Here is a 14,064-nt window from a genome sequence, read left to right as displayed (position 1 = left end):
ACCTCCTGCAGCAATAACGGCTTCACAGCGCTGTCTCATGGAGCTGATGAGGCGATTGATGTCTCTGACGTCCAGTGCATCCCATGCAGCCTCCAGAGCCACACCCAGCTGCTGCAGTCCAAGTGGATGGGCTTCGAGCTGCTCGAGACTCCTCCCCATCATGTCCCAGACGTGCTCTATCGGGTTTAAGTCCGGGGACCTCGCTGGCCACTCCATACGCTCAATCCCCTGGCCCTCAAGGAACTCGGTCACCACCCTAGCTCGGTGGGCACGGGCATTGTCATCCATGAAAATGATGTTTTGTCCCACATTTTCTGCAAATGGCACCACTATAGGTTCAAGGACCTCATCCCTGTACCTCACTCCTGTCATTGCTCCCCCTGGGACCACGTAGAGACGAGTACGGTTGGCGTAGGTGATGCCTCCCCACACCATGACGCTGCCTCCCCCATAACGGTCATGTTCTGCAATACAGGGGTCTGCAAATCTCTCTCCTGGTCGCCTCCAGACTCTCGAACGTCCATCATTGTGGTCAAGGGAAAATCTGCTCTCATCTGTGAACAGAACTCTACGCCATTGCTGTCTGGTCCATCTGACATGCTCCCGGGCCCAGTTGAGACGAATTCTTCTGTGAGCAGGGGTGAGTGGGACACACTGAGCTGGCCGTCTGGCATGCATATTGGCTCTGTGAAGTCGGTTACGGATTGTTTGAGTGGAAACAATCACTCCAGTTGCTGCAGCGAAGTCATTGTTGAGGCGGCGTGCACTGTGAAAGCGGTTGCGGAGGCTGAGATTCGTCAAGTAGCGATCATCTCTAGGGGTTGTCGAAACTGGTCGGCCACTGCGGGGTCTCTCGGAGTATAGCCCTGTCTCTCGGTGTCTTTGATTTGCTCTGCTAATGACACTGTGTGACACGCCCATCATTCTGGCTACTCTTCGCTGACTGAGGCCAGCTTCCAGCATCCCTAGGGCTCTGGCTACATCTGTTTCACTTAGGTGGTGTCTTGGCATTGCTGTTGTAGGCAAGTTGTTGATTGTACAGACTAAAGACGGAAAATGCTTTGGAAGACACTTGTCTTATGGCCCACTGCAATGATGCCAGAGACATCATGAAAGAACTGCATGTGTGAAATTGATGTCATTGTGTTTGATGGCATTCTGGACAGCTGTATCTTGGCATTGCTATTGTCAGCAAGTTGTTGATTGTAGAGACTAAAGACAGAAAATGCTTTGGAAGCCACTTTTGTACGGGCACATTGCAATGATGCAAGAGACATGAAAGAACTGCATGTGTGAAATTGATTTCATTGTGTTTGATGGCATCCTGGACAGCTGTATCTTGGCATTGCTGTTGTCAGCAATTTGTTGATTGTAGAGACTAAAGACAGAAAATGCATTTGAATCCACAGCCAGAGCCCTAGGGATGCTGGAAGCTGGCCTCAGTCAGCGAAGAGTAGCCAGAATGATGGGCGTGTCACACAGTGTCATTAGCAGAGCAAATCAAAGACACCAAGAGACAGGGCTATACTCCGAGAGACCCCGCAGTGGCCGACCAGTTTCGACAACCCCTAGAGATGATCGCTACTTGACGAATCTCAGCCTCCGCAACCGCTTTCACAGTGCACGCCGCCTCAACAATGACTTCGCTGCAGCAACTGGAGTGATTGTTTCCACTCAAACAATCCGTAACCGACTTCACAGAGCCAATATGCATGCCAGACGGCCAGCTCAGTGTGTCCCACTCACCCCTGCTCACAGAAGAATTCGTCTCAACTGGGCCCGGGAGCATGTCAGATGGACCAGACAGCAATGGCGTAGAGTTCTGTTCACAGATGAGAGCAGATTTTCCCTTGACCACAATGATGGACGTTCGAGAGTCTGGAGGCGACCAGGAGAGAGATTTGCAGACCCCTGTATTGCAGAACATGACCGTTATGGGGGAGGCAGCGTCATGGTGTGGGGAGGCATCACCTACGCCAACCGTACTCGTCTCTACGTGGTCCCAGGGGGAGCAATGACAGGAGTGAGGTACAGGGATGAGGTCCTTGAACCTATAGTGGTGCCATTTGCAGAAAATGTGGGACAAAACATCATTTTCATGGATGACAATGCCCGTGCCCACCGAGCTAGGGTGGTGACCGAGTTCCTTGAGGGCCAGGGGATTGAGCGTATGGAGTGGCCAGCGAGGTCCCCGGACTTAAACCCGATAGAGCACGTCTGGGACATGATGGGGAGGAGTCTCGAGCAGCTCGAAGCCCATCCACTTGGACTGCAGCAGCTGGGTGTGGCTCTGGAGGCTGCATGGGATGCACTGGACGTCAGAGACATCAATCCCCTCATCAGCTCCATGAGACAGCGCTGTGAAGCCGTTATTGCTGCAGGAGGTGGTCACACTCGTTACTGAACTGCCTGAAAGACACTCAGACATTCGTTTTTACCACTTCATGTCGGTAGCTGATACCCCTCGGGGCCCACTTTTCAGGATGTGCAGTGATGCGAGAGACATTGTGCAACAACTGAAACCATCCATGCGTGAAATTGATTACAGCGTGTTTAAGGACATTTAGGACAGTTGTACTGAGGTATTTCCAGAAATAAAACACCTTGTATAAAATCTTTATGTACGTTTTAAAAAGTGGTCCTTAACTTTTTTTGAGTAGTGTATATCGGCGAACAACGAATGCGACGATTTTACATTTTCTCTTTTGCACCCTTCTTTTGAAACAGACCACCCGCCATACACTGAGTTTACGGCCGATTCTTGTCGCGGTGGCGAAATATTTTGACTCTTCTAAATCAGTTCTATGATGTCAACATGCTATGATTGTCTCACTACTTCACTGCGAGCTCCGGCACATGATTCGACGATTGACGACCAATATTTGTTCTAAAGCCTTTTCCTATCGGATTTCTTGGTATGAACAACTGTTTTTCCGCGGGGTTCGGGTCTGGTCAATTCAATTTTGATGAATTCTACTAAATTTATAAATTTTTCCCTTTTTTTTATCTCGTAAAATTGATTTTTACCGTTCCTATGGACAATGCGCCTACTCTTCGCGCGTATCATTTGTAATTAATACGCAATAATAATCTGGGGAATTATTTGACAATTTCTGACATTTTACAATCATCCCCATTCACCGACTGTAGTGTGTTAGTGCGAGCCTGCATGTGTAATCAGGTCCACCAATTCGGGCGACCATGTTTTGTCTAGATTTTTTTAAAATAAATATTCTAAATGACATTATATTATCTTAAACGAAGGCCCACTATTTTCGTTAGACTCTAATCTTTCTTTTGATACTATACATATTTTAAGAAAATATCTAAAATATACGTTACCGATGATTTATTACTTATTTCTTGAATTTTTGTGCCGGAGAGGGAAAAAAGCAGCTGTGTGTTGCTGCCCTCTACGTTCAACGAGTTGTGCTTTTATCAAGGCTTTCTGATTAGAATTTTCGATATCCTGGCCAATCAATGCGAGCGACAAGTTCCAAACACACGCACATCTACAAGCGCAAAGCAGCGGCACAAATCGCGATATAGAGGGACTGGTAACTACGTCTGTAAGGATGATGTCATCCAAGATGGTAACTTACGTTGACCAATGAAAGGATCGAAGATGACTATGTTTTGATCATCATTTGAAAGGAATTAGCGGTAACTGCGGTCTAAGGTACGATATTTCTGAATTTTATACTATATATTTTTTCGTAAATTTGAATGTAATTTCTTTTTTATAATGTGACATTTTATGTACAAACAAGTGGAGTGCCTCTGGCAGTCTCACCTGCATCGCGCGATTCAATATTTCAGCAGTGCTGATTTTGAAAACTACTATAAAATAATTATTCACAAAAAACACCATTCATATAAAGATACAATACTACGTTCACTGACAATAAATGACATTTGGCCTTGATCATGCGACCTAAGACTGGTCAGTGATACTTGATTACCCCAAAATTGTCACTTTTTAAAAGTCACAAGCAAAATATCATGGCTTTGATTCAAGTTTATTGGAACGAATTCCACATTCTCATCATGAAACATAGTCAGAAGGCTTGTAATTTAAGGCACTTTCTAAAAGACGATACAACTTTTTTTGGGCTAAATTTCACAGTCAAAATTTGCTATTATTGGAATTTTTACACATTTCTATCGATGAAAATGATCGAATATGATGACGATTATTTTTGGGAAGAGTATCTTCAACAATATTCATCATTTCATGGTTCAATGAACATTTAATGAAAACCAAAAATACGATTTTCAAATATCATTGGCAAGTAATGTTTCAAGTTGCTAACTGAAATTATCTTTTCTCAACCTTTTTTCGTTATGTTCATGACCAATTAACACGCTTCAATGATTCAAAGGCATTTAATTAAACATTCACGCTTGAATGAACATGTGGAATGTGATTATCTCTTTTTTACGTTATTGGAAAAAATGCAATTGCTAACTATGGATATCTGTCACAAACCTTCTTGCATAGTTAATTTGATTGGATTTTTATGAAAATCCCGATACCTAATGCTTCAGTGAGCACACAATATTAGAAAATTATGCAAATGAGAAGAAAGTTCAAGGCCTTGGCCCCACTCTGTGCCGTATCAAATGTTTATTTAAGTGTGCGGGCCCTTTGGATGGTGTCACTCTGAAGCCATGTGCGAAGTTTCATGAGAAAACTATTAGCAGAAGTAACAAAAACCGACTATGAAACAAACCCTTATTTCACTTAAAATGTTGACTTCCTCTCTCATAGACATTGTGTACACTATGGATGCATATGTTTAGGAATAAGTAATCCCTTATTCAATGTGGTGGAACTTTTTTTCAAAGCTGTCTTTAGCAGTATCATTTGGCAGTAATGTTTATCAACCTATGGGCAAAATTCCATGCAAAAATGAAATTGATTTGTTTGTTTACGTATGGATGAGTGAGCACGCCTCAAAGGGGGAAATGGGGCATTTTCAATGTCACAGACTCATTTTGAGGGGTTATAAAGTGAATAATGGGGGCGAATTCAGTTTCAAATGTAACTTAACTGGTGTTGTTTTTATCATCCATCATTTTTATCACCACACACTCTCCGAACTTTTTACACTGTCATGGTTGAGTGATCACACTCGAAAACTTAGGAATTAATCCCCTTTAACTGCATAAATGTATTCTTTTCCTAATAATTTCTCAGTATCAGTTGAATTTATGGACAAATTCCAGAATTTGAAAGTGGAGAGGTGCCGAGAAATTGAGGGAGGGGAGCCACTAACATTTTCCAATTTTGACATGTTTTAACAAGTTACAGAGGATACTACCATAAAACCCCTGAGATGATATGTCACAAAAAAAGTGCTCACTCAAGCATGAACATACGTTATAAAAATTTTGTGTGGAGTGGCTCATCAATGATGGATAGTAAAACAACGTTGACATCATAACATTCACCAAAAAACAACCTTTGCCCAACTTTGTATTTACACAATCTGAAAAATGTCTCTTGTGACTTTCAAAAATGGGAATTCTAATTCAATCTTTGATTACTCATGCATGACCCAACCGATCAATCTCATTTTCCCCCAGGAGTTGCTTAGTGAGTGTAAAAAACCACCTACGAAATATTATATCTCAAAATTATTCCGTTAAAAAATTAGAGCATTTTGATTTAGGGGGGACTTACTTTTTTTGTTGTGTATATACCTATAAACTTTGAAAGTTATAATAATTACCTCCAAAATGGCCAAAGTTCAATGACCTTAAATGACTGACAATTTGGAAATGTAATTGGAGGAACAAGTTCTTGAGTTCTCATAACAGACCTAGTTGTATTGTTTCACCTTTCGTTTTCAGTCTTGTTGTGTATGATGCTGCGATGTTTCATCTAATTTTTAAGTTCATAATTTTTCACTTTTAAAGGAGAATGAAACTCTTGGAGCAAGTTAGCTTTAGTGAAAGCAGAAAAATCAAAGAATAAGATCAACAAAACTTTGAGTAAAATAGGACTAGCAATAAAAGAGTTATGAGCATTTGAATGTCGAGATCACTAATGCTATGGAGATCCTCCCATTGGCAATGCGACCAAGATCTGTGATGTCACACACGTACAACTCTCCCATTTGGACACTGAAAATATACCCCAAAACATCTCTTTTTGCTCATTCTAATCATATGACAAACGATTCATCAATGATATAATGTTGTGAAACCTCTGTATTTGTCATCTCATAAAGAGAACACCTCACCTTGTGATAGACTCTATAAAAGTGAGAATATAAGTGAAATAAGTACTAAAGTAATGAGGGAGTTGTACGTGTGTGATATCACAGATCTTGGTCGCATTGCCGATGGGAGGATCTACATGGCACTAGTGATCTCAATATTCAAATGCTCATAACTTTCTTATTATTCATTCATTCTTCCTCAAACTTTCAACAATATGTTTCTTTGATTTTTCTCTTTGATATGGATTCAGCTGGTTTCAAGGGTTTCATTCTCCTTTAAATTTTATTCATTTCTAAAACATTTTAGTTTTAGAAATTTTAAAAATATGTTTAAAAACACCAAATATCATTATGATTTTTGTTAGATGATTGGATTGTTTTTGTTTGCTTGAAGTTTGAACTTTTTTCCTCTTTCTTTCTTCTCTATCCTTCTTTATGTCCTGCTTGCCCTTTTTAGTTCCATCTATCTTATTTCCTATCTTTCTTTCCTGATCCTTTCTCTCTCTCTGTTTATTTTCCTTTCTTTCCTTCTTTCTCTTACCTGCCTTCTTTATTAAATTCCCTTTTTCATTTCCTTCATTCTTTCTTTCCTCTTCTTTGCTTCCTTCTCCCTTCCTCTCCTTTTCCTTATCGTTAGTTTTTTTTTTCATTCTCTCCTCCCTTCATTCTTTCCTCCTTTCTTTTGTTCTTTATTTTATTTTTCCTTCCAATTCCTTTCCCTTAATTCTTTCTTTCCCTCCGTTCCTTCCTGTTCTTTCAAATGAAGGAAACATTTTTCTTTCCTCCTCCTTTTTTCTTACTTTATTTATTTTCTCTCCTTTATTTTGTCTATCTTCCCTTCCTTTCTTTCTATATCCAATTCAAAGAATGATGGGAACCTTTTTTCTCTCTTTCAGTTTCAGTCAAGTTTTCTTTCATCCTTCTTTCAATCTTTTTTTTATTTTTCCTTCATTTTTTCTTTAATTCTCAATTCATCTCTTTCTTTCATCTTTTCTTTAATTCTCCTTCATTCTTTCGTTCATGCTCCATTCCAATTCGTTATATATTTTATCACAATGAGCTAACGTTACCGTATTGTCCCGTAATCCCGCATTTCATTTTGTGAAATCTGGTCACCCTAATAATAAAGGCCTAAATCTAATGCCTCTTTCATGTCTTTTGGATCATAACTCACCTAAATACCAATAACTGCTCACTCCAGACATTCCATGTAGACTTTCTAGATGATAATATCAAGATTGGTGTCATGTCCTTGTTTCTGGTACCGTACGTGGTAGACTAAACTCTCTCTTTTCTGCTGGAACTGGCACTTCTAGTTCACACAACGCTCGTTGAAACTGCGACCAAAAAGAAGGAGAACTGGAAAAAATACGGGAGTAGGCCTATTGCGTCTCCAAAAAAGGTGCAAACAATTTAAGGGAAATTGTATTTCTCCCTGAGGATAGAGTAGGATGTACATGTAGGATTGTAGGATAGGATGTGATATAAGTTGGGGATAGAAGTGAAATAAAGCATGACTTTCTTAACATTATGTAACTTCCCGAATTCTAAAAGTCAATCTTAATTATTATGGATATGTAACTATGAGGAGGCTATGAAATATGAAATGTGTTAACACGATGAAGTTTGTGCGGATTAAATTGTAAAATGAAAAAGAGGGAGAGAGGGGAGGATGATCATTTACGTGCGTCTCATAGAAAAGGATTATATTGACATCTCTATGGTTTGTGAACATCACATTATTTTCTTTTGAGCCTAATCTTATAAATCCTGATTTTGGTTTCAAAACACGCCCCGATACGTGCATATTTGAATTCTATGCATGTGGTTAATTGGCCTCGATCACCTCCCCCGCCCCTCAATGTCGAAACATAATACAAAGACTGGAATTGGATAACACTTTTAAAAATGTATTATATTTATCATTGCATCATTATTTTCTAATATAAAAATATAATTAGGAAATTAAAAGAAAATCTCAGAGCGATTATGACAGAGTCAACGTTAAAGAATTATAATGGCTGTAAAAAAAAAATATGCACAATAACAGGGGTCGGGGCCGGGGGGGGGGGGGAGGTTGGGGCCAAGAGCCAAAAATTTCCCGGTCATATCATAGTATGAACAGGCAAAATTTTTGAGGGGGCCATCAGATATGGCGTAATGGACAGAATTTATCTTTTAAAACAAGTTGCGAGCGAGCGAGCAAAAATTTTGACATCTTTTTTACAAAAATCCAAATTTGTGATAGATTTTGACATAATATTTAGAAAATAGTATCATATTTCACACTTCTCTCTTTCCTTTTTTTTTTCTGTACGCCACCGTGAACAGGATTGTGCACAAAAAAGAGGAGCACAGTATGGCGCATGTGCCAAAACCTGCTTAACATATGTGCCGAGCGAGCGAATTGAGCGAGAAAAAAATCACCTTTTCATGGGAATCTAACTTTGAAATATTTCTTAACACTTAATTCAGTAAATAACATCATATCTTACATTTTTGTTCTTGGTTGTAGAACTTTTGGGGGCCATGACCTAACTATTCCATCTGTACGCAAGTGCTATGCGAGAGGGTCCACATAAGATTGCAGCTATAATCACGGGTATATACAGTATATAGCTTTTACACAACATTAATTCAACGCAGTTGCCTAATGAACTACACATTTTGAGGGGACACAACATAGCAATGTAGAAAAAAAATTGCCTTTTGAAATTAAATTCAAATTACGTGACAGATTTTCCTATATTAAGCAAATAACATATTTCATTGTTTTCCATTCATTTCATTACGTTGCCTTCTATATATATTTTTTTATTTCCCCTTGGGTGTGGAACCAAGACCACCCCCCTCCCTGTACGCCAGTGATTGAACGTAAAGCTTATACTGTAGAAAGGGTCAGTACAGGGGGCGTTATAGAGCCCTTTGAAGCTTACAGAAGCCCCTACTGAGTGGGGTCAGGGGCAAAGCCCCCGGTAGCTTTAGAGATTTAGCCAAAGTCATGATTGCGACCGTTAATATTATTGCACAAAATTTAGCAAGCTTAATGTTATATGCAGTCCATATTTCTTCCCGTTCTTAATTTTCGATTCTCGACAGCCCGGTCGTGTTATCAAGTTAATCTTCTTTTTTTTTTTTTTTTTTCTTGTCCCTTTTCTTTAATTGTTTTCCAGTTTAGCATTTGGCTCATTCCATTCTACCTACATTTCGCGCTTTTGTTTGCCATTTTGTCATTTTTTTAAAATTCATTTCCCTTCTTAATCATGTTAATATTTCGAAATGGTTTATCATGTTCTTCTTTTTTTTTCCGGCTTTCCTTCCGTTTTTAATTTTTATGTTTTTTAAATTCTTATAGCTTTAATTAATTTCACTTTTTTCCTTTCTTTTCTCCTTCTTTCCTCTTTTCCCCCCATTCCTTTCCCTTTCCCTATCTTTCTCCCTCCCTTTTCTCCTTTTCCCGTTTTTTTTTATTTTCCCGGTGAAATCTGCCAAGGGGGAAGCCTGCCCCCACCTGTTACGCCATTGCACAATTATATTGTGGCAGAATAAGACTAGAAATACGAGACTGATTATACAAAAGAAATACAAAGGATATTCATTCGACCCAACCCATTTCCAGTTTTATTAATCGAATATACCATATTGACAAAATGCATCCATATGATCCGGCAATTGACAGTGAATTAACAGGATGGGCATTTATTCAAATTAAATTTGAAAAAATAAGGAAAAAATATACGTATGCTCTTGGAACTATTTTACTTGCGGAATGATTATTACCGATACTTTACCGATTGAGGTGACCTCGTCGGGAGATGATTTAAATAGTGAATGATACGAACAAATCCTGGAAATTGGCGGAAATGTATCAAATGATACTAGATATATTGGTTGGCATTTTCTCAAGCCTAGATATATCACTTTCACCTAATATAGGTCCCATTCTGGAACACTCGATCTAACTCTTGCTTACGATTGAATCTACGACCAAATCCTGAAAATTGGCGGAGTTCGCAAAATTCAAACGAAATAAAGTCATGTAAAATTACTACTGTACACCTGAAAACTTTTATCGCATAAACATAACTGATTCAGATGAATCAAAGTAAATCTACAGTGCGTATCAAAAAAAGTTTACACTTGGAAAAAATCCTGTAAAATTATACATTTGTAATATCTTGAACATTTTAAGACTGGTACAGATCCATTTAAGCAAATGACGATATCCGGGGAAGATATACCGGCGAAAAATATTTCCGCTTGAGTGAGCACCCCTAGCGTACCTACGGGGGGGGGGGCAGAGGGGGCACTCTGCCCCCCTGACGAGCCACAGCCCATACAAAAGACATATACCTGCCCCCCTGACGAGCTTAAAAGACCTTTTTTGCCCCCCTGACGAACTTGAAGACCTTTAATCTTTAATGCCCCCCCCCTGAAGAGCCTGAAGACCTTTTTTTTTTTTTTTTTTTTTTTTTTTTTTGCTTGTCAAATTTTTTGGCGGCCGATTTTGCCCCCCCCTGTGGAAAATCCTAGGTACGCCACTGGTGAGCACCACTCACTTTTGAAAAGTTAGTGGAAAATGATTTGCGCAGAACTTTGAAATATATAGTTATGCGAAAAAAAGTAGACCTGAAACATGAAGAACACGTTGAATTTAGCTAGTAAACTTGATTTTAAGATATCTTTCACATTTTTTAAAACTTGTTTCCTTGCCCAAAACACTTCGAAGAGTGCATTGCGCCCCATCCCACTCCCCCACACACCGAGGCCATCGTGACGATATTTGCTTAAACTGAGCTGTGATTTACATGAACTGACTTAGGCTCTACTTTCATTTTATTAATCATTGTCAAGCTTGGGAAAAGTGTGGAGAAACAAGTATTAATGAAAAATGAAATGTAAACCCACTTTAGATGATAAAAACTTAGTGAAAAAAAAAGCAAGAGATGTCTGATATAAACTTTTGTCCATATTCGGTTATGTCCTCAGATCCAGCTGGCACAAAAAGGGTAAAGGTTGTGCTTACTAAGTGTTGAAATTTCAATTTGGGTTGCAAAATTGTTACAAAAGGCTTCATGTATCCGTTTTATTTCAATTGACCAAAAGTGCAAGGCCAGGAAAATGTATGAGAAATGTTTTGCAGGGTAAGTTTGATTTCGCCCTTTCCCTTATGACACAGCCATGAGCGTGAAAACGAGCATTTCTGCGCAAACAGATTTCTGCCAGCTTTACAAAAATGGACAGTGCTCACTCAAGTGTAACATTCTTCTAGCATCCAAACGGGTCAATATACAGAAAATAAAGAAGATCCATTTCGAACAGATTTTCGGGTCTCTCGCCCCACCCGCGACCTGGACAAATTGTCCAAAATTGAGCAAAATCAGTATTTTCCAAATATTGCCCCCGAAACCCCCCCCCCCCCAAACCAGCCGTCTTCGCTCCGAGGGGTCTTCTAGCATCCAAACGGGTCAATATACAGAAAATAAAGAAGATCCATTTCGAACGGATTTTCGGGTCTCTCGCACCACCCGCGACCTGGACAAATTGTCCAAAATTGAGCAAAATCAGTATTTTCCAAATATTGCCCCCGAAACCCCCCCAAACCAGCCGTCTTCGCTGATCCAAAATCAGACATAAAACTAACATTTTAGACAGATTTTTTAAGGCTCTATAATGTTTGATTTACCCAGGGTAGCCACTTCAGTAAAGGCCTGTACAACACAATGTTATGCTTTATATTTTTTGATGTGCTGCTTGAATTACCGCTGATTCATTCATAAAAAAATTAAATATGTACAATAATCAAATTTATAGGAAAAATAAATTCTCTTCTTTCTCCATTAGCTGATTAATTTGGATATCAACATAAAAGGTTACAGAACAGCTGCAATTTCCTCTATGCTTCTTAAAAGAAACCAAAACCTAAGATGAGAAGCAATCTTTTTGGAAATGAGAGGAACAATTTATGAAACTTTTTTTTTTAATTGTTCATCTCATTTTACTCCTTCCAATAAGATTGCTTTTCTTCTTGGGTTTTGGTTTCCTTTAAGAAAACAGAGAGCAGCTTGAGAAAAAAAATCTTCACTCCATGACATCATTTAATAATATATTTAATGATAAAGTATTTTCCTATTAATATTTCAATTTGCTATTTGGAACACAAGACACAAATGTTTTCTTTGGCAAGTATTATCAGACAATACAGTTTTGGGATGTACAATGTGTCCCAGAAAAAGAAAAGAAGAAATAGATATCCGAATCATTAAATGTAAAATTTCTAACAAGTTAAAAGAATACTTGTAAAAACTCTGTTTTTCAAAGGAATATTGAGCAAATCATTCATGCGTGGCAGAATCCAATAAGCAAAGATTAAGAAATAAACAATTTGATTATGAAAGTACAAGTGAACCTCAACTCACTCTCATTATTGAAAGCATTAAAAGAAGTGCTCTCGCCATATCGCTGAGTTTAAACAAGTTCAACATGTCCAACAAATCCTAACAAATCTTCATCAATCATCATCTGTGAAACCTCATTTTAAAACCAAAATTTCCATACTGTAAATAAAATATTAATATGCCTGAGAATTCTGGATTACTTTTTTTTCAGGTGTACATTGTACAAGTAAACAATATGCATAAATAGGTCTTCTGAATTACAATGATATCAAAGTAATATGTCATCATATAAGATCAGAATGTTTCAAGAGTGTTATTGGACCAGGGATGATATTCTGTTTTATCAAGAGTTGGCAAAATGATTGCTAAAAAAAACATTTACTTTTGTGTGGCGGCCCTCTGTCTTGGAACGGGTCCTGGATTCTGGGGGACCGGCCCGACCCTTGCCTCTATCACCTTCATCCGTTGATGAATTACTAGTCATCCTTACTGCGAGCGGTCTCCTTGTATCTGTATATATGGCGTAATGTAGAGCACTGGCGTAAATCCGTAATGATGGGTGGGGGGATGACTGAAATATTTTGGCAATTTTTTTGCAATCATGTTTTTAGATATGCAAGGAATTGCCATTGATATGTCCACAGTGGCGTACCGTGGGTCACGGCATTGGGGGGGGGGGGGGCACCAGCAAAAATTTTGAATCACTGAGTGAGTGCGCTAAGTTGCCAGTTATACTGACCTAATAGAGACATTTTAAGGACAATGTCATTAAACTGATATGTATCTCACTGATCAAATAATGCGAGCGCGAAGCGCGAGCTGAAATTTTTTTATATTCACACCTAAAAAGGGACATTATAATCAAATTTGTGTAATCATGATACGTACCTGTCTCGCTAAACAATGCGAGCGCGAAGCGCGAGCTGAAAATTTAGATAATTCAGACTTGAAGTGGGGCATTCTAAGGTTTTTTTGTAAGAATTAACTAGGACGTACCATACGTATTTCATTAACCAAATGATGCGAGCGCGAAGCGCGAGCTGAAAATTTTTGATATTCAGATCAGAAGGGACATTTTAAGGACTGATTTTAGGAATTCATGAAAAGCAGACATATCTCACCAATCCACTAATGCGAACGTAATCACGGACAGGAAATGTTTCATATATACGAAGACCTTAACATGGGGCAATCACTTTTTGAGTCGTGAAAAAGAAGCATATGTCACTACATAAAACAATGATAACTCAAGTGCTAGGAAATATATTTGGTTTATATTGACAACAGGATTATATATCACGTTAAACAGACAATGCGATGAACAAAGAAGACGTAGGCCCTGGGCAAATTATGTTTCATAAAGTTATGATAAATATGTTTCTTATGTAATGTAACATAACATAATTATAATATAACATTATAATGAATAATATTTTCTT

General features: G+C 38.7%; 1 long non-coding RNA gene across 1 annotated transcript in view; it reads right to left on the bottom strand.

The window, feature by feature from the left end:
- Positions 1-7,580, bottom strand: part of LOC129269890 (uncharacterized) — a 30,774-nt gene extending 23,194 nt beyond the window's left edge. Inside the window, exon 1 of the long non-coding RNA XR_010294832.1 lies at positions 7,402-7,580. This is a non-coding gene — a long non-coding RNA (uncharacterized LOC129269890). The remainder of the gene's footprint in view (positions 1-7,401) is intronic.
- Between the last annotated feature and the right edge of the window lie 6,484 nt (positions 7,581-14,064).

The sequence above is a fragment of the Lytechinus pictus genome, chromosome 10 (genome assembly GCF_037042905.1).
Source record: "Lytechinus pictus isolate F3 Inbred chromosome 10, Lp3.0, whole genome shotgun sequence".
NCBI classification, from domain to species: Eukaryota; Metazoa; Echinodermata; class Echinoidea; order Temnopleuroida; family Toxopneustidae; genus Lytechinus; species Lytechinus pictus.
The sequence above is the reverse complement of the archived record's forward strand: the minus strand, read 5'-3'. Positions and strand labels throughout refer to the sequence as shown.